Source organism: Schistocerca americana, chromosome 2 (assembly GCF_021461395.2).
Source record: "Schistocerca americana isolate TAMUIC-IGC-003095 chromosome 2, iqSchAmer2.1, whole genome shotgun sequence".
NCBI classification, from domain to species: domain Eukaryota; kingdom Metazoa; phylum Arthropoda; class Insecta; order Orthoptera; family Acrididae; genus Schistocerca; species Schistocerca americana.
In genome coordinates, this window is record NC_060120.1 from 136,034,827 (window position 1) to 136,055,915 (window position 21,089).

Genomic DNA, 21,089 nt, shown 5'->3' on the forward strand with positions numbered 1-21,089 from the left:
ACATGTCAGAAATGTAACGGCTGCTGACCAAATAAGTGAGTCAGGTATAATCATGTTGTATATCGAAAGGTGTTCAACATCAGAAGCAATGTTCTTGGTCCTTTCACTCTCTTTGCTTGTTATTGCTCGCGTAACAACCAATATATGAGATAAAATATGTTGCTACGAAAAGAGCCCCGAAATACTTTTTAAGGAGTCTGTGCTGTGGCTTTCTTTGGATCATTAATTTTCTACAAAACAAAATATATTATATTCTTATTATTCTGGATCTGGCTTTCTATAAAAGGAACATTGTTTCGTTACTGTAACTCGCTATGAAGTTCAACATATCTTCCTTACTTTACAGTTATCGAAAAGGTTACTGAAAGTTATTTCGTTGTCAATACTGATGTTAAAGTACGCAATGTTTGCTCAACATCAAAATTTTGGTAGTGGATTTTTGTTAACAGTAAAACACCAACAAGTATCACGACTAACACTAGAACATGAGACTATTATCAGAGAAAAAAATGTTTTTACTATAATGTTTGCCAGACCAGAAATACGCACAACTAGATATCTTTTACGTCATGAAGGTAAATTATCTTTTTGTACTGTTAATAATGTACCATCCGCAGCCCGCGCCCACTTGCACAACACATCATAAAATCTGTTGCTCTGCCCTGCAATCCCGAAAGCTGAAAGAAATAATTTTAGTTCACTATTAACTGTACGCTTCTTCGCGTTATGATTGGTTTCATTTAATGCAGTTTGAGTGCGCCGCCTGGTTCGCAGGAGAGCTTCTGTAAAGTTTGGAAGGTAGGAGACGAGGTACTGGCAGAAATAAAGCTGTGAGGACGGGGCGTGTGTCATGCTTGGGTAGCTCAGTTGGTAGAGCACTTGCCCGCGAAAGGCAAAGGTCCCGAGTTCGAGTCTCGGCCCGGCACACAGTTTTAATCTGCCAGGAAGTTTCATATCAGCGTACACTCCGCTGCAGAGTGAAAATCTCATTCGGGAGTTATCCTGTTGAAAATATTGCCTGGAATGTTCTTCACGAATGGCAGCACAACAGGTCGAATCAACAGGTTGACGTACAATTTAGCAGTCAGGCTGAGTGGGATAACTACGGGGGCGCCCCTGCTGTCACATGAAATCTCACCACAGACCAGTGTATGTCCAGTGTTGTGACTTGGCAAGACAGCCAAGTCACTATGAGAGGAAGCCGAAAGGCACGCGGCCGGCCGCGGTGGCCGTGCGGTTCTAGGCGCTCCAGTCCTGAGCCGCGCTGCTGCTACGGTCGCAGGTTCGAATCCTGCCTCGGGCATGGATGTGTGTGATGTCCTTAGGTTAGGTAGGTTTAAGTAGTTCTAATTTCTAGGGGACTGATGACCACAGCAGTTGAGTCCCATAGTGCTCAGAGCCATTTTTTCGAAAGGCACGCGCTTAAGCTCACGCAGGCTGGCGCGAGGTCTGGAACAGTTAAGGGAATTAATAGTAGCAAATAAAGTACGTAGTTGATGTAATACTTAACTTTAATCCATAAGTGGTATACATCGGTCTGACGGTACAGGCATCACAAGTTAAATATCTATTGATAATGGCGCCTTGCTAGGTCGTAGCAAATGACGTAGCTGAAGGCTATGCTAACTATCGTCTCGGCAAATGAGAGCGTATTTGTCAGTGAACCTTTCCTAGCAAAGTCGGCTGTACAACTGGGGCGAGTGCTAGGAAGTCTCTCTAGACCTGCCGTGTGGTGGCGCTCGGTCTGCAATCACTGACAGTGGCGACACGCGGGTCCGACGTATACTAGCGGACCGCGGCCGATTTAAAGGCTACCACCTAGCAAGTGTGGTGTCTGGCGGTGACACCACATCCAGTGTGTTTTGAACACAGGCAGGCCTTCTTCTGACCAACACAAGGCCGAGGCAGAACCGGTTTTCACCAGAAAACACAACAAACGGCCACCATGTCCTCAAATGAGATCTCTTTTGACACCACCGCAATCGCACATGGTGGTGGTTTGGAGTCAGAGTGATGCACGCTACAGACGTCTAGCTCGGAGCTATCCCTGAAGTAACCGATTTTTAGTAGTAAGCGTAGTAGTTCGTTGTGTCACTGTAGTGCCAACTGCTGCTCAGATTTCTGCTGCTGATTGAGTAAGATGCGCCAGAGTCATACGCCGAACACGACAGTGTACCTTCTCGGTAGAAACAAGCGGCCGTCTAGAGCTCGGTCTTCTAGGGATCGCACATTCTCATGATCACTGCTGCCAGCGGTCATGTACAATGGCTATATTCCTGCCAAGTCTTTCTCCAGTATCGCAGAAGGAACGTCTAGCTTCTTACCTTCTCGTAGCTCTATTACATGACGTCGTTCAAACTCAGTGAGATGTTGATAATGGCGTCTTTGTCGCTTTAAAGGCATTTCTGATTAACAGAAACTCATCACGTTCAGTTTTAAAGATTAAGTAATGCTCACGACCGTTACAACGTAAAAAAACGTGATTTTCATCTTCATAGAGGAACAACTAGCGCCATTCGTATACTGCTGGCGCGAAATTTGAATCGCATCATCATTCAGATATACAACCGCTCACTCACCGATAGATCTGTACCTACATATTGGAAAATTGCGCTGGTCGCACCAGTGTTTAAGAAGGGTAGTAGGAGTAATCCATCGAACTACAGACCTATATCATTGACGTCGGTTTGCAGTAGGGTTTTGGAGCATATACTGTATTCAAACATTATGAATCACCTCGAAGGGTACGATCTATTGATACGTAATCAGCATGGTTTCAGAAAACATCGTTCTTGTGCAACGCAGCTAGCTCTTTATTCGCACGAAGTAATGGCAGCTATCGACAGGGGATCTCAGGTTGACTCCATATTTCTAGATTTCCGGAAAGCATTTGACACCGTTCCTCACAAGCGACTTCTAATCAAGCTGCGGGCCTATGGAGTACCGTCTCATTGTGCGACTGGATTCGTGATTTCCTGTCAGGAAGGTCGCAGTTCGTAGTAATAGACGGCAAATCATTGAGTAAAACTGAAGTGATATCAGGTCTTCTCCAGGGCAGCGTCCTGGGACCTCTGCTGTTCCTGATCTATATAAATGACCTGGGTGACAATCTGAGCAATTCTCTTAGGTTGTTCGCAGATGATGCTGTAATTTACCGTCTAGTAAGGTCATCCGAAGACTAGTATCAGTTGCAAAGCGATTTAGAAAAGATTGCTGTATGGTGTGGCAGGTGGCAGTTGACGCTAAATAGCGAAACGTGTGAGGTGATCCACATGAGTTCCAAAAGACATCCGTTGGAATTCGATTACTCGATAAATAGTACAGTTCTCAAGGCTGTCAATTCAACTAAGTACCTGGGTGTTAAAATTACGAACAACTACAGTTGGAAAGACCACATAGACAATATTGTGGGGATGGCGAGCCAAAGGTTGCGTTTCATTGGCAGGACACTTAGAAGATGCAACAAGTCCACTAAACAGACAGCTTACACTACACTCGTTCGTCCTCTGTTAGAATATTGCTGCGCGGTGTGGGACCCTTACCAGGTGGGATTGGCGGAGGACGTCGAAAGGGTGCAAAAAAGGGCAGCTCGTTTTGTTGTTGTTGTTGTTGTGGTCTTCAGTCCTGAGACTGGTTTGATGCAGCTCTCCATGCTACTCTATCCCGTGCAAGCTTTTTCATCTCCCAGTACCTACTGCAACCTACATCCTTCTGAATCTGCTTAGTGTATTCATCTCTTGGTCTCCCTCTACGATTTTTACCCTCCACACCGCCCTCCAATACTAAATTGGTGATCCCTTGATGCCTCAGAACATGTCCTACCAACCGATCCCTTCTTCTGGTCAAGTTGTGCCACAAACTTCTCTTCTCCCCAATCCTATTCAATACTTCCTCATTAGTTATGTGATCTACCCATCTAATCTTCAGCATTCTTCTGTAGCACCACATTTCGAAAGCTTCTATTCTCTTCTTGTCCAAACTATTTATCGTCCATGATTCACTTCCATACATGGCTACACTCCATACGAATACTTTCAGAAATGACTTCCTGACACTTAAATCTATACTCGATGTTAACAAATTTCTCTTCTTCAGAAACGCTTTCCTTGCCATTGCCAGCCTACATTTTATATCCTCTCTACTTCGACCATCATCAGTTATTTTGCTCCCCAAATAGCAAAACTCCTTTACTACTTTAAGTGCCTCATTTCCTAATCTAATTCCCTCAGCATCACCCGACTTAATTAGACTACATTCCATTATCCTCGTTTTGCTTTTGTTGATGTTCATCTTATATCCTCCTTTCAAGACACTGTCCATTCCATTCAACTGCTCTTCCAAGTCCTTTGCTGTCTCTGACAGAATTACAATGTCATCGGCGAACCTCAAAGTTTTTATTTCTTCTCCATGAATTTTAATACCTACTCCGAATTTTTCTTTTGTTTCCTTTACTGCTTGCTCAATATACAGATTGAACAACATCGGGGAGAGGCTACAAACCTGTCTTACTCCCTTCCCAACCACTGCTTCCCTCTCATGTCCCTCGACTCTTAAAACTGCCATCTGGTTTCTGTACAAATTGTAAATAGCCTTTCGCTCCCTGTATTTTACCCCTGCCACCTTTAGAATTTGAAAGAGAGTATTCCAGTCAACATTGTCAAAGGCTTTCTCTAAGTCTACAAATGCTAGAAACGTAGGTTTGCCTTTCCTTAATCTTTCTTCTAAGATAAGTCGTAAGGTCAGTATTGCCTCACGTGTTCCAGTGTTTCTACGGAATCCAAACTGATCTTCCCCGAGGTTGGCTTCTACTAGTTTTTCCATTCGTCTGTAAAGAATTCGTGTTAGTATTTTGCAGCTGTGACTTATTAAGCTGATAGTTCGGTAATTTTCACATCTGTCAACACCTGCTTTCTTTGGGATTGGAATTATTATATTCTTCTTGAAGTCTGAGGGTATTTCGCCTGTTTCATACATCTTGCTTACCAGATGGTAGAGTTTTGTCAGGACTGGCTCTCCCACGGCCGTCAGTAGTTCCAATGGAATATTGTCTACTCCGGGGGCCTTGTTTCGACTCAGGTCTTTCAGTGCTCTGTCAAACTCTTCACGCAGTATCATATCTCCCATTTCATCTTCATCTACATCCTCTTCCATTTCCATAATATTGTCCTCAAGTACATCGCCCTTGTATAGACCCTCTATATACTCCTTCCACCTTTCTGCTTTCCCTTCTTTGCTTAGAACTGGGTTTCCATCTGAGCTCTTGATATTCATACAAGTCGTTCTCTTATCTCCAAAGGTCTCTTTAATTTTCCTGTAGGCGGTATCTATCTTACCCCTAGTGAGATAGGCCTCTACATCCTTACATTTGTCCTCTAGCCATCCCTGCTTAGCCATTTTGCACTTCCTGTCGATCTCATTTTTGAGACGTTTGTATTCCGTTTTGTCTGTTTCACTTACTGCATTTTTATATTTTCTCCTTTCATCAATTAAATTCAATATTTCTTCTGTTACCCAAGGATTTCTACTAGCCCTAGTCTTTTTACCTACTTGATCCTCTGCTGCCTTCACTACTTCATCCCTCAGAGCTACCCATTCTTCTTCTACTGTATTTCTTTCCCCCATTCCTGTCAATTGTTCCCTTATGCTCTCCCTGAATCTCTGTACAACCTCTGGTTCTTTTAGTTTATCCAGGTCCCATCTCCTTAAATTCCCACCTTTTTGCAGTTTCTTCAGTTTTAATCTACAGGTCATAACCAATAGATTGTGGTCTGAGTCCACATCTGCCCCTGGAAATGTCTTACAATTTAAAACCTGGTTCCTAAATCTCTGTCTTACCATTATATAATCTATCTGATACCTTTTAGTATCTCCAGGGTTCTTCCATGTATACAACCTTCTTTCATGATTCTTAAACCAAGTGTTAGTTATGATTATGTTGTGCTCTGTGCAAAATTCGACCAGGCGGCTTCCTCTTTCATTTCTGTCCCCCAATCCATATTCACCTACTACGTTTCCTTCTCTCCCTTTTCCTACACTCGAATTCCAGTCACCCATGACTATTAAATTTTCGTCTCCCTTCACAATCTGAATAATTTCTTTTATTTCATCATACATTTCTTGAATTTCTTCGTCATCTGCAGAGCTAGTTGGCATATAAACTTGTACTACTGTAGTAGGCGTGGGCTTCGTATCTATCTTGGCCACAATAATGCGTTCACTATGCTGTTTGTAGTAGCTTACCCGCATTCCTATTTTCCTATTCATTATTAAACCTACTCCTGCATTACCCCTATTTGATTTTGTGTTTATAACCCTGTAGTCACCTGACCAGAAGTCTTGTTCCTCCTGCCACCGAACTTCACTAATTCCCACTATATCTAACTTCAACCTATCCATTTCCCTTTTTAAATTTTCTAACCTACCTGCCCGATTAAGGGATCTGACATTCCACGCTCCGATCCGTAGAACGCCAGTTTTCTTTCTCCTGATAACGACATCCTCTTGAGTAGTCCCCGCCCGGAGATCCGAATGGGGGACTATTTTACCTCCGGAATATTTTACCCAAGAGGACGCCATCATCATGTAATCATATAGTAAAGCTGCATGCCCTCGGGAAAAATTACGGCTGTAGTTTCCCCTTGCTTTCAGCCGTTCGCAGTACCAGCACAGCAAGGCCGTTTTGGTTATTGTTACAAGGCCAGATCAGTCAATCATACAGACTGTTGCCCTTGCAACTACTGAAAAGGCTGCTGCCCCTCTTCAGGAACCACACGTTTGTCTGGCCTCTCAACAGATACCCACCGTTGTGGTTGCACCTACGGTACGGCTATCTGTATCGCTGAGGCACGCAAGCCTCCCCACCAACGGCAAGGTCCATGGTTCATGGGGGGGGGCTCGTTTTGTATTATCACGTAATAGGGGAGAGAGTGTGGCAGATATGACACGCGAGTTGGGATGGAAGTCATTAAAGCAAAGACGTTTTTCGTCGCGACGAGATCTATTTACGAAAATTCAGTCACCAACTTTCTCTTCCAAATACGAAAATATTTTGTTGAGCCCAACCTAAAAAGGTAGGAATGATCATCAAAATAAAATAAGAGAAATCAGAGCTCGAACAGAAAGGTTTAGGTGTTCATTTTTCCCGCGCGCTGTTCGGGAGTGGAATGGTAGAGAGACAGTATGATTGTGGTTGGATGAACCCTCTGCCAAGCACTTAAATGTGAATTGCAGAGTAATCATGTAGATGTAGATGTAGAAGCACCCCTAACAACTTCCGTTTATATAGCTCGACTCCTTGGTGTTGTGATTTTCTTTTCTTAGTGTATTTGTAAATAAGAAGGCGAATCTTACGATATCTACGACCGATTGGCGCATGGGACATATTTTAATGGAAGCGCACATTATTCCAGTGATTTCTGTGTGGCACGTTTGTAAGAAGCGCTACACATATGACAAAGTTGTTTGACTGCTTTAGATATTACCTGATATGATTACCAACCACCACTGGAAGGCTGACTGCTCATGGAGCAACTGCCTGTTGCGGAAAGGCAGAGAAGAGAATGGGGCTGAGGGGTGTCATCCACAGAGCTACTACTCTCCAGAATTACCCTTTACTGCCCCGGACGAGGAGGACATCGTAAAAGCGGAGCGTTTACTCCCTGGACGAAACGCAGCTTTAACACTCATGAGGGCCGCAATTATTTCGAAGCACTGCATTGATTAAACGTGCAGAATCGGGAGTGTCCTATTTGGCCTCTTCCCATCAACATCAAGCAGTGTTTGCCATTAACGGAGCTTCCGAGCTCCGACTCGTAACTGCTCGGATGCCCAACAGCTTAAAGCAGAGAAATTAGTTTCTTGTGACCTCTGCTTCATTTTCTGAACAGTTCTCTTCACTGCTAAAAGAGCGAAAATAAATCTACATGAAACGAAATGAACAGTTCTTTGACAGAGGGTAGAACGTGATTTACTGGATGCCGAGGAATGTAGTGCATAGTGGTTGGTGGTTTGTACACCCGTGTCTGCATAGATCACGATCAACATTCGCAACAACGGTAACTGCAGAACAGATTACTGTTTAGGAGTTCTGAAGTAAAGTACTAGAAATACAGTGTGGCGCACAAAAAAACAGGTCCCGAATACAGACTGCTCGCCAGTTACGCTCGAATTGCTGCCTGCCACGAGCAGATACAACAACAAATACATAGACAGTTAACAATGAATACATTTTGTAACACAAATGTTTGAATACCAGAAGCTGAGAGCAAAGCCTGTCGAAACCGGTGGTCAAAAATAAATAAGTGCTTTGCGATCTTGGCTGTAGAAAAATTTTATCAGCTGAAATAGATCGCTCCTTCTGATTTCTCAGCATGAGAAAATATTAATAATTAGATGATAAACATTTTCGCATGACTTAACAGGTTAATGTAATCTTGGCACAACCCAACCATATCACTTCTCAAAATATGTCCTTCAGGTCTTCTAACGTCATTGGGTTATTTGCCTACATTTTTCACTTTAGACTGTCCACGCCGTGTCCACAGCCCTTTGCTGTCAATTCTTTCTTCTGTCAGGCTTTCACATATACACAACAGTAATCAGCGTTGTTTCAAAAAAACGTGTGACCCACAATGCGACTTGTAGACATGGCACACAAGACTCCGATTGTTTTCACCGTGAAGACGTTGCTCGTTAGTCATACAGGGAATTTTTTGACCAGTGTCTGCTGTTCTGTGAGTTCACATGTCGTCTCAGATGGAACAAGGCTTCATCACACATTAAATACAGCAGCGGATCCAACATTCTACTCTCGAGTGTTTGACATAGCCATGTACAGTAAACCACATGTTTAGCCCTGTTTTCCTCCTTCAGTTCTTCGACGCATAACATTCACAGTGCCGTAGACACTGGCGAGCAGATTGATGCCGTGTTCCTGGACTTCAGGAAGGCATTTGATACGGTTCCGCACTTACGTTTAGTGAAAAAAATACGAGCTTACGGAATATCGGACCAGGTTTGTGATTGGATTCAGGATTTCCTAGAAGAAAGAACACAACCTGTCATTCTTAACGGTTCAAAATCTGCAGATGTAGAGGTAATTTCGGGAGTACGGCAGGGAAGCGTGATAGGACCTTTATTGTTTACAATATACATAAATGACTTAGTTGACAACATCGGTAGCTCCGTGAGGCTATTTGCAGATGACACGGTTGTCTACAAGAAAGTAGCAACATCAGAAGACTCGTACGTACTCCAGGAGGACCTGCAGAGGATTAATGCATGGTGCGACAGCTGGCAGCTTTCCCTAAACGTAGATAAATGTAATATAATGCGCATACATAGGGGCAGAAATCCATTCCAGTACGATTATGCCATAGGTGGTAAATCATTGGAAGCGGTAACGACCGTAAAATACTTAGGAGTTACTATCCGGAGCGATCTGAAGTGGAATGATCACATAAAACAAATAGTGGGAAAAGCAGGCGCCAGGTTGAGATTCATAGGAAGAATTCTAAGAAAATGTGACTCATCGACGAAAGAAGTAGCTTACAAAACGCTTGTTCGTCCGATTCTTGAGTATTGCTCATCAGTATGGGACCCTTACCAGGTTGGATTAATAGAAGAGATAGACATGATCCAGCGAAAAGCAGCGCGATTCGTCATGGGGACATTCAGTCAGCGCGAGAGCGTTACGGAGATGCTGAACAAGCTCCAGTGGCGGACACTTCAAGAAAGGCGTTACGCAATACGGAGAGGTTTATTATCGAAATTACGAGAGAGCACATTCCGGGAAGAGATGGGCAACATATTACTACCGCCCACATATATCTCGCGTAATGATCACAACGAAAAGATCCGAGAAATTAGAGCAAATACGGAGACTTACGAGCAGTCGTTCTTCCCACGCACAATTCGTGAATGGAACAGGGAAGGGGAGATCAGATAGTGGTACAATAAGTACCCTCCGCCACACACCGTAAGGTGGCTCGCGGAGTATAGATGTAGATGTAGATGTAGATTTTGTAGTCTTCATCTTTCCATGGCGTAAACATGTTGAGAAAATCTGCGAGAAACATTCACTTGCGACAATTTAAGTGTCGACTTCTTTGGACTCTGGATCATTTGTGCACGAATATCTGCTATCACAGCAGTTGTACGAACGGACGGGGTTCGACTCTTTTTTGCGTTTTCAACTGACCCTGTAGTACACCACTTTTGTCCCGGTTTTTTAGTGAGCTGCCCCGTGCAAACAAACTGTTGAAGCAGAATTTTTACTAATAATAAATCTGTGAAGCTGACGTGTCTGTCTGTTTGTCTCTTTGAACACTGTTCTGCAAAACTCCTGCAGGAATTTTCATGGGATTTTCACAAGTACCCTGATCACAGTTTGGGACACCGACCAGGTTTTAAATTAATGAAAATCGGATCACGCAAAAAAAAAAATACCGTGATTTCAAGTTGTACTGAAACTGTCTTGTCTGTTAGAACGTGTGAATCTCGAAAATTACTAGCCAAGTTTTCGTGGGGTTTACATAGGTGACTTTAGTATAGCTTAGGGCACAGTATAGGCTCTGTTTCGTCAAAATCAGAACACAGATTGATTAAAAGTTGTTGTCACTGTCTCGTTGAACGTGCTAATCCCTTTCAAGGTGTTTTCACAGGTAACTTAAGCATAGCTTGGAGCATCGTATAGGCTTTATTTCATCAAAATCGTATCACCATACTAATAACATAAACATGAAAGTAGCTCTGTTACTTTTTCTCGATTAACCCGCTGAAAATTTCGAAGAAATCTCGTATGCAGGTGGCGTGAACGCTGTGGAAGATCATAAGCTACTTTAGAAGGAGTGTAGTGGCCAGATGCTTATTGATTTGAAGGATACTACGCGAATCAGCGGACAATACTTACTCTTTGGAACGCTGTTTACTCTTTACCATATTTGTGAAAATGCTTTTATTGGTTGTTTCGTGTTACGTGATGTGATTGAAAACAATGAATCCAATTCTTACACACATCAGTGCTTTCAGTCCATAGATCCACACTGTGGCATAATTTACGCGTTGTATAAGGTACAGCTACTTCAGTGGCACAGTGCATAGAAATGCGCTCCATGTCCGCCTGTACGCACTGCTCGGTAGTGATGCTGTCCATGACGAAGCATCGTGCGTTGGGATAACAGAGGAGTGGGCAGAGATGAGCGCGCATCACGCGCGATGCTTGTCCGAACAGACACGTGAGGACTATAAAGGCACATTTGCATGCCGAGCGTGAGTTTCCTCGGAAACGCGAAATATTAATTAAATAAATAATCAGTGACAAATAAATAAAGCCTATGGCACACAACTGCAGCGCTGTGTCGCTGATAAAACAAAAGCACAATTACGTTACTCTTATGTTTGATTAAGAAAGGGAGAGCTCTGGTTGAAGTGGTGCGAGAAGCACGTATTTTATTTTATTGTCTGGCACACCGCCATATTTCATGTTATAGAAGAATACTGCGAGTTGCAACCACACTAGGCACTCGATTCTGTAAAGAATTTATATTTATAAAAGTAAGTAGGATTATGAACTGTAGGCTTATTCATTGAATATATCTGATTTAACTAACTGTGTAACTTTTTTATGTTTAGTAGACAATCACCTCTGTACGACGTATTGGCATGGCTGGCAAATTATTGTAATATTGAGATTTAGATTATGAGTCCACACCTACCGCAGCAGTCTTTGGAAACGATTTAATTACGAAGTCCGATTATTCAGTTTTATTTCACGGTCAACTACGAGTAACATTGCCTTTACGAAAAAGCCATTGTCAATGGTCTGATATCGAATAATTTAACGTCCACGTTCCAGATAAGCAAATACAATTGCAATCACAATCACCATCATACAGATAGAATAATTAACACATTTAAAATAACAAAACATTTTTTTTATTTATTTTTATTTATTTTATATTGGCGACTGCGTGTCGGACTTGTTATTTTGTCATTTGTTACATTGTTCTCTTTGTTTCATGTAAAAAAATCAACTTTCTGGACCTGGACGTCAATGTATGAGAGATAACAAAATCTGAAGATATTTTCCAATTCTGAAATTTTGCGGGAAGACGCAATGAAACTTCCAGCAAAATAAGGTAAGACGCAGCATCTTTGCATTGGTAGGCTTGACCAGACGTATAATTCAGTGTATTAGCTTTTCAGTAAATTCTGTAGTGTTTCTTTTCTGCATAACAGTTTCAGTGATAAATTTCATTCTCAGTACTTTTCCCTAAACAATAACGTATGCAACAATACCAATACACGAGTGTACAATATGGCCGACTTCTGTACGATATCATGTAACATGGCCAGCAGCCATTACCAATAATCTCAAATTCAGTTTATATTTTTAAATTAACAGACAGCCATTGTTGCTACGAGCGATTCATGCTCAACTACATTTTATTTTAAAATCAGTGTCAAAAATTTTCTTGAAACATATATCACGTGTGGCATGGTAATAACTAGAAAACAATACGCAAAAATGGAACAGCAAGGACGTACTATTCAGACGCAATCCGACTCGGACGTGAGACAAGTGTTAGAAAATGTCTTTACGACAGCAACCGGTAGTGACGATTCATCAAACATTGACGCAAGTGTTGACGAAAATTTTGACGATAGGCCGTCCACTACAAAAATTTCAAAATCTCAATCAGAGCCCATGTTAATGCATGACGTCACGTCTAATGACGCGGCGGGGGCAGAGACCTTGCAAACGGTAAACATTGCCGACATGTTACAAATGCTAATGAAACAAAACGCCGAAAACATGGCAACCTTAAAGGCGCAATTAGAGACACAAAATGAACAGTTAAAAACACAAAATGACGAAATCAAATCTGATCTCATAGCAATCAAGATAGGTAATGACACTTTATGTAAGCGTGTGGAACTTATAGACGCCACACTGACCAAACAGATGACCGAACTCAGTACTAAATTTTCCCAGCTCAATACGAGACAAGAAAAGACTACAACTGACGTAGCACTTTTACAGACACAAGTAAAAAACCTTAATGTCACGTGTGAAGTTCTTACTGAACAAATTCAAACATATCCTTCAGTACATGACAATCTTGAAAAACGAATTACTGACGCACAGAATAAATTTGACAATGTTGAACAACACCTGACTGACATCTTACAATCAGATGCCACAGCTCATTTTCAAAATATTAATAAAGAATTTCATGATTGGGTTGAGAACAAAGACAAACATTTTGATAGATGCTTACGTGAAAATTTACCAACAATTGTGCACGACTCCGTAGCGCAATACATTACTAATAACAAACAGCTGATCAGTAACGCAGTACAATCCGTCACTGCACCCATGAGACAATTCACCGATCAACTACAGTCTGAATGTAACGAAAATATCAGTCAAAATTTACAGTTCAGAAACCAACATACATTCGAGTATGATACACACATTCCGCACACGACAAATACACAAGAACAAAACACACCACGACTACAACACATACCACGATGTGGAAACACAAACACAAGCTATTATCATGGTAAACCACAGCAACATTATCGTAATTACTCGCCAGCTGAACATACCAGTAATTACAGTGGAATAAATCCATATCACAATGCGAAGGAAGATGAAAGCTTAAAGAAACACAGGCAATTTCAGATTTTTATCCCAGAAAAACGAACCATTCATCCGGTGATTTTTCTTAAATCTTTTAGTAACGCATTTCCACGCACGTGGAGTGACCGGAAAAAGATTTCATATATTGTCGGTTACATCCAAGGCGATGCAGCTGTCTGGGCATACAGTCAAGCTGACGTATGTACCACGTACAGTGAGTTTGAGCGTGCTTTTCTGAACAAATTCTGGTCGCAATCCGTCCAGGAGCGACTCAGAAGACAAATTTTAGAACCTGAAACTTTTAACAGTAAAAATGGTAACTTACGCAGATATTTTGAAAAATACTTGAACATGGGACATTTTTTAGACGAACCAGTCGCAACGCGTGATATACTCCGAGCGTTGAAGGCCAAATTGCCTTTCAACATTAAGGAAAAACTTCTACATATCCCGGATGACGATTCAGATTATTTTTTAACAGCTTTAGATTCGGTTGACATGTTACTTGAAGATCAGCGCTTCGCGCGGCAAAACAGCAGCCACAATGTTTACACTAGTGGTATGCAAAACATGCAGGCTTGCCAACACAATTCTGGCGCGCCCACAGTTGGATACGCGGTACAACAAAAACAGCAAACTCACATGCCGTCTCAGTACGGAAATCAAAATCAACACGCGTATTCCAATACAAACAATAGTTACAACAGTAATAACATTTCATGCGGCAATCCATACAAAAGGCACCGCGGTAATAACTACAACGGTAACAACGGATACAAAGGTAATAACAAAAACACAAACAGAAATAGAAATAATAATAACTACGAGCCAAGACAGCATCAAGGTTGGACTCGTAACGATCAGTACTTTCATTCAAACTCTGCTTTACCACAGCAGCCACCAGGTCAAGATTGGAGCATACCTTACGACCGACAGGTAAGTTATAATGCGCACCAGCAACAACAACCGCAAAAGTTTGGAGACCATAATAGGCAATATCCGAATGTGAATATAATAGAAATGACACCTGATGCACAACCTCAATCTGTGTCGGTACCTAGTACAAATGATAATCCAACAAACTAGAAACAGTCACTACTTTGCCCCAGGTCGTGGCTGAAGAATTCTTGGGGGGCGACTTCAATGATAATCAGTTATTTGACATCACACTTGAACAACAGAATAATGATATGCCGAGTAATTCTAAACAAAAACTACCTGTTTTATTTATAAGATACAATCACAATAACAATATATCAGATGAACTTTTACAAGACAGTACACAATGTCGTTTAAACACAAATGAAATTGTTTTAGCATCTACTACTGGTGTAGTAGGTGGGATTCCAACTACTATTATCCTAGATACAGGTGCAGCTGTGAGCGTTTTGTCTTTTAATTTCTATAAAAAGATGTGTGAATTGGAACCTGTGCCTGAGTTTCCTGCCCAAAACTGTAAAATAACTACTGCACTAAGTAATAAGTCATGTAGGGTTACGAAGCAAGTTTTTGTAAACGTTAAAATAGGTAATGGAACCGTACAATGGCCATTCCTGGTTGTACAAAACCTTGTGACAAATTGCATATTAGGAATAGATATTATGAGCGAGAAGGACTGCATTATAGACTTCTCCAAAGGTAAATGTATTTTAAATGATAAAGGCAGTGTAATTATTATTGATTTGGACAGGAGAACTCTAAAGCATGACAAACACTGTACAGGGTACAAGGTTCATTTAGTACTTGACAATGACATTCAAGACATGCAAACACACTCATCTGACACAGAGCTAATGGACTTGAAAACATTGCTTGATCATAAGATAAGTGAAGCTACAGCTCTCAGTGTACATGAACGTATAAAACTACAGGAAGAGTTATCCAAATATTTACAAGTTTTTACCAAACGATTAGGTGTTATCAACACGTATGTGTACAAGATTGAAGTTAAGCCTCACAAGATCTTCTACCATAAGACATATAACGTACCGTTATCTCAACGACCTGCTGTGTGGCAAGAATTAAAACAAATGTTAGACTGGAAGGTCATTGAACCATCCACCTCACCTTATTGTAGTCCTCTGCTTGTTGTCAAAAAATCAAATGGAAGCATTAGGTTAGTGTTAGACGCACGAGCTATTAATGAAATAATTTTACCGGTTCACACAAAACCTGAAAATTTAGAAGAGCAATTACAGAAATTTCTAGATGCAAAATATTTTTCCACAATTGATCTCGCTAATTCGTTTTGGCAGGTGGGTATCACTCCTGATTCTCGGAAATATACTGCATTTATGTTCGGGAGGCGAACCTATCAGTTTTGTGTTCTACCCTTCGGACTGAATGTCAGCTCTGGGGTATTCATTACAGCCCTGGATACCGTGCTTGGCGACGATTTAGTTGAGACAGTCACACACTATGTAGATGATATACTGATAGCTACACAATCTTGGAATGAACACGTTGACACACTTCAAAGAATTTTAGAAAAATTTGCACAAGCTGGAGTCACAGCCAACCTAAGAAAATGAAAATTTGGTTGCAGTGAGATAAAGTATTTAGGACATATCATTAATTCACAGGGCATACGTCCGGATCCCAGTAAATTAGATGCTATCAGAAACTTTCCTAGCCCTCGAACTAAAAAGCAGTTAAAATCATTCCTTGGGCTATGTTCATTTTTCAGACGTTTTTTGCCACAACCACTTTTGAACAGTAAACATCTGCTAAATCTACTCAGAAAGAATCAAGTTTGGATCTGGTCGGAACAGTGCCAGAATGACTTTAATACAATTAAACATGCTTTAGTGAATGCTAACATATTGAGCCATCCAGATTTCAATTTAGATTTTTGTATGACTTGTGACGCTTCACGTACTGGCTTGGGCTGTTGCTTATTTCAAGTTGTAAAGAATAAAGAGGAGGAACAGATAAGAATTATTGGGTTTGCGAGCCGCACTCTAACTGAATGTGAGCGTACATACTCCACTACTGAGTTAGAAACACTTTCCATAGTATGGGCATTCAAGAAATTCAGTTATTATTTATTTGGAAAACATACGGTAATTTACACCGATCACCAGGCCCTGACATTTTTGTTAACTTGTAAACTTGTACATCCTAGACTATCACGATGGGCAGTTACGCTTCAGAACTACTCTTTTGAAATTAAGTACATAAGAGGTAAGGACAACACCATTGCAGACACTTTGTCTAGACTTCCACAAGGTATGAATGATACCAACACTGACTTAGAAAATATAAATGACTAAAGGATTCTCTTAATGCAAGACAAGCAGTATCACCAATATTATATTGATATGTGCAGAAACCTGGCTGAATTACAAAAATCTGATCCTCACTGGTATAAGATAATAACATTACTGGTAGAAAAACACAATCATCCTTTGACTAAGTATTACAAGTTACACGATGATGTGTTATTTTACCGCCGACATCCAAATGCTACTAACTGGTGTGTATGCATTCCCAAAGAGTCTGAACGTAATCTAATTTGGCACACACACTTAGTTTGGGGTCATTATGGGACGAAAAAGTGTTTGGAAAAGCTCAGTACATACTGTTATTTTAGAAATATGAGGAGAAAAATTTACAGGGAACTGAAAACATGTGTCATATGTCAAAAATCAAAACCTCAGAATTTATCCACAAAAACAGATTTACATTCTATTTTACCCAGTAAACCCCTGGAAATTCTGTGTACTGACATCAGTGGACCGCATCCAGCAAGCTCTGGAGGCGTCAAATATATCTTAGTTTTTTACGATATATTTTCTAAACATGTAAAACTTTATGCTTTAAAATCCGCCACTGCAAATGCTATAATACGAAGATTCTCAAGTGATTACCTGACGCACGTGGGAAAACCTAAAGCAATTCTATCAGATAATGCAGCATACTACTCTGGGTACAAATGGAGAAATTTCTTGAAGGACAATAACATCAAAAGTATATTTATTTCGAGGTTTAGTCCACAATGTAACGCGACTGAGAGACTTTTCCGAGAATTAAATCGATTCATGAGAACCTATATTTCATCAAAACATACTAATTGGGTGTCCTACCTAAGTCTTTTCGAAGACGTACACAATAACTTAAATATTTACGATACGAATTACACACATAACGAGATCATGTTCAATTGCAAACAGAACGATCAGTGGATAGAACCATTACCTAAGTTGTCAGACAAGGAAATCACACCTGAACAGAAAATAAAAGAAGTATTGACTACATTGACACATCACGCACAAATACGAAACAAACATCACAGAAACATAATAAAAAGAGAACAAAAATTCGAGGTAGGAATGCTTGTACTACTTCGTACTCATCATAAATCTGTAGCACTCAACCGACGCAACGCTAAGTGGCGTCTGCTATATGAAGGACCTTATATAATTGTTAACATACCGCATCCTGGTGCGTATCTGTTACAACATCCTAGAACTAACAAAATTATTGGGCTATACGCACACCGAGATCTTAGAGCATTTCATGCTGAATAATGTCATAGTCATACCCATCAAAATATTGCTAAGCAACTCGAAAAACTCTGTTGTTACAACACAGATAATAAGTAGTATAGAAATTTTCATTTCAGCGGTTCCAGTGACGCAGTTGAAGACAGAAGAACTCTTCTTTCAGCGCGCGTCTCCACCTGAAAGACGGAATATTAAAGTAAAATTTATGATTACGTAGCAGTGGATGACATATTAATTTTTCACGGAACATTTGTTACTGAAGGTACCACTGACTTGGTGTGACACCTGACGAACTGACAGACGTCATCTGTGAAGCGATCTTTTACTTTGAGAAATAGATTAGACGCACATCTCTCAACACGAAAAGCATCTATCAGTAGTCAAGGCCACACAGACACTCTACACACACGCACAAAACGCGAGGAATCGAACATTTTCTCTCTCTTACTATTTTGAATATTTATTGAGTAGTGAAAACGCCTGGTCTTGCCTACTGATGTAATGAATGTTGTGTCTAACCTATCTTAATTTCAGATGACATCACAAAAAACATCGATAATATCCCAGCAAAACCGCTAAAGAGGATGTACATATCTGCAATTCATGTAATCAAATGTGACACAATGTAATAACCTATAGCGATGTAATGATGATGTAAACATATTTATGTGCAACTATATTATGTTTATGCCAAGAAAATATGTGATGTGTGTATGTATAATTACTTACTTTTTTAACTGATGTATAGTGTAACTCTTACTATGTAAAAATTTGAACAAAACGAGTGCCAAAAAGACATTGCGTAGTGAACCACTGTTCACGGACATTAACGAACATTACTAACTCTGCAACTACGCGGAAACCTATGTGAAAGAAACTGTTAATGCCATTCATTATGCAGCGTATCAATGTAAACGCGATGAACGATTTCCTTGATTAATAACTACGAACATTTAGGTGAGCTATATTCAGCAAAAAACTGAAAATGTGAAGTGCATAATTCGTGCATCGTCTAGTGACATTACTACAGTACCCAACTTCAAGATGTTAACTGGATTAAATGGACACAAAGTGCCTGTCCAGAAAACAACACGACGGGTGGAAGAATTTTGGTTGGAACTCCAGGGAATGAAATGTTCTCGAAATGTGACGGACACTCTTACCTGGACTGTCCAAGGATCGACGCCAGCTATGTGCCGTCCGAGGTTCTGCAACCAAGCTTCCACGGAATGTAAAAAACGAACTGCACGTGGACCAATTACTCGACGGGTCACGTCTGATCTGTAATAAGCAATGCTTTTAGTCACAACCAACTGCATCACTACGACTATAATGGAAATGAGAAATGGACACGCTTATGTATTAATCACGTTGTTATACAACGATGTTACTGTGATCAAAAAACTTTACCACGACGATACTAACCTGTAAAAAATTATTGTGCAGCAGATGAATATGAACTGTAATAACGACACGATGTGTATAGGTAAACGCACCTGAAAAATACGGACATTTTTCTTTGAAGTATTTCAAAACAATACTATGTAACTAAGAACATTCAACAATCTAAGTTGTATTGTGTTATAACAAATATTGTAAATTTAAAACTAAGTTACCTGTCATAGAATGTAGTCTTCATATGTAATCTTGGTTGAATATTTTCTTTGCGCAACGACTGAAAAACGCGCGCACACGAACAATATGAACTGCAATACTGTGCCGCGTGATCTAACTGTACGATATAACGGCAGTGCCGCAGTTACACAGACGCTTCTGCGCATGCGCGCACTCTATATGCCAACATTAGAACTTTTACGGCGCACCCGCGTCATTCAAATTTTGTATATAATGTGTATAATGTGTAATGTAAATCATGTAAATAGTTGTAGATAACTTAGATTCTCTTGTGCCTTTAGGTGAATTGCTCGCCTGCAGGTGGGTCCTTTCGCCTCGCAATTCAGGGGGCAATATAAAGGCACATTTGCATGCCGAGCGTGAGTTTCCTCGGAAACGCGAAATATTAATTAAATAAATAATCAGTGACAAATAAATAAAGCCTATGGCACACAACTGCAGCGCTGTGTCGCTGATAAAACAAAAGCACAATTACGTTACTCTTATGTTTGATTAAGAAAGGGAGAGCTCTGGTTGAAGTGGTGCGAGAAGCACGTATTTTATTTTATTGTCTGGCACACCGCCATATTTCATGTTATAGAAGAATACTGCGAGTTGCAACCACACTAGGCACTCGATTCTGTAAAGAATTTATATTTATAAAAGTAAGTAGGATTATGAACTGTAGGCTTATTCATTGAATATATCTGATTTAACTAACTGTGTAACTTTTTTATGTTTAGTAGACAATCACCTCTGTACGACGTATTGGCATGGCTGGCAAATTATTGTAATATTGAGATTTAGATTATGAGTCCGCACCTACCGCAGCAGTCTTTGGAAACGATTTAATTATGAAGTCCGATTATTCAGTTTTATTTCACGGTCAACTACGAGTAACATTGCCTTTACGAAAAAGCCATTGTCAAGCGTCTGATATCGAATAATTAAACGTCCACGTTCCAGATAAGCAAATACAATTGCAATCACAATCACCATCATACAGATAGAATAATTAACATATTTAAAATAACAACAATATTTTTTTTTATTTATTTTATTTATTTAATAGGACAACGGATTTATTGCTCGTAAAGTAGCTTGCTTACTCATAGTCACTCATCATAACAAAAATACCGATGTGCGAGTGTAGCCGCGGGGCTGCTACTGAACAATAAAATTACTGTGTGCTGGCCTGGAAATCGAACTCAGAACCCTGCCTTTAGTGAGCAGTGCTCGTAGTAACTGAATTATCCACATATTAGTTAAGATCTGCCTTCACAGCCTCTCTTCCACCAATACCTCTACAGGTTGTGTATTCG

The 21,089-nt window shown here is 40.5% G+C and overlaps 1 non-coding gene across 1 annotated transcript; it reads left to right on the top strand.

The window, feature by feature from the left end:
* Nucleotides 1-851: 851 nt before the first annotated feature.
* Nucleotides 852-926, top strand: Trnas-cga. The gene has a single exon. It is a non-coding gene; the product is annotated as a tRNA-Ser (tRNA).
* The last annotated feature ends 20,163 nt before the right edge of the window (nucleotides 927-21,089 follow it).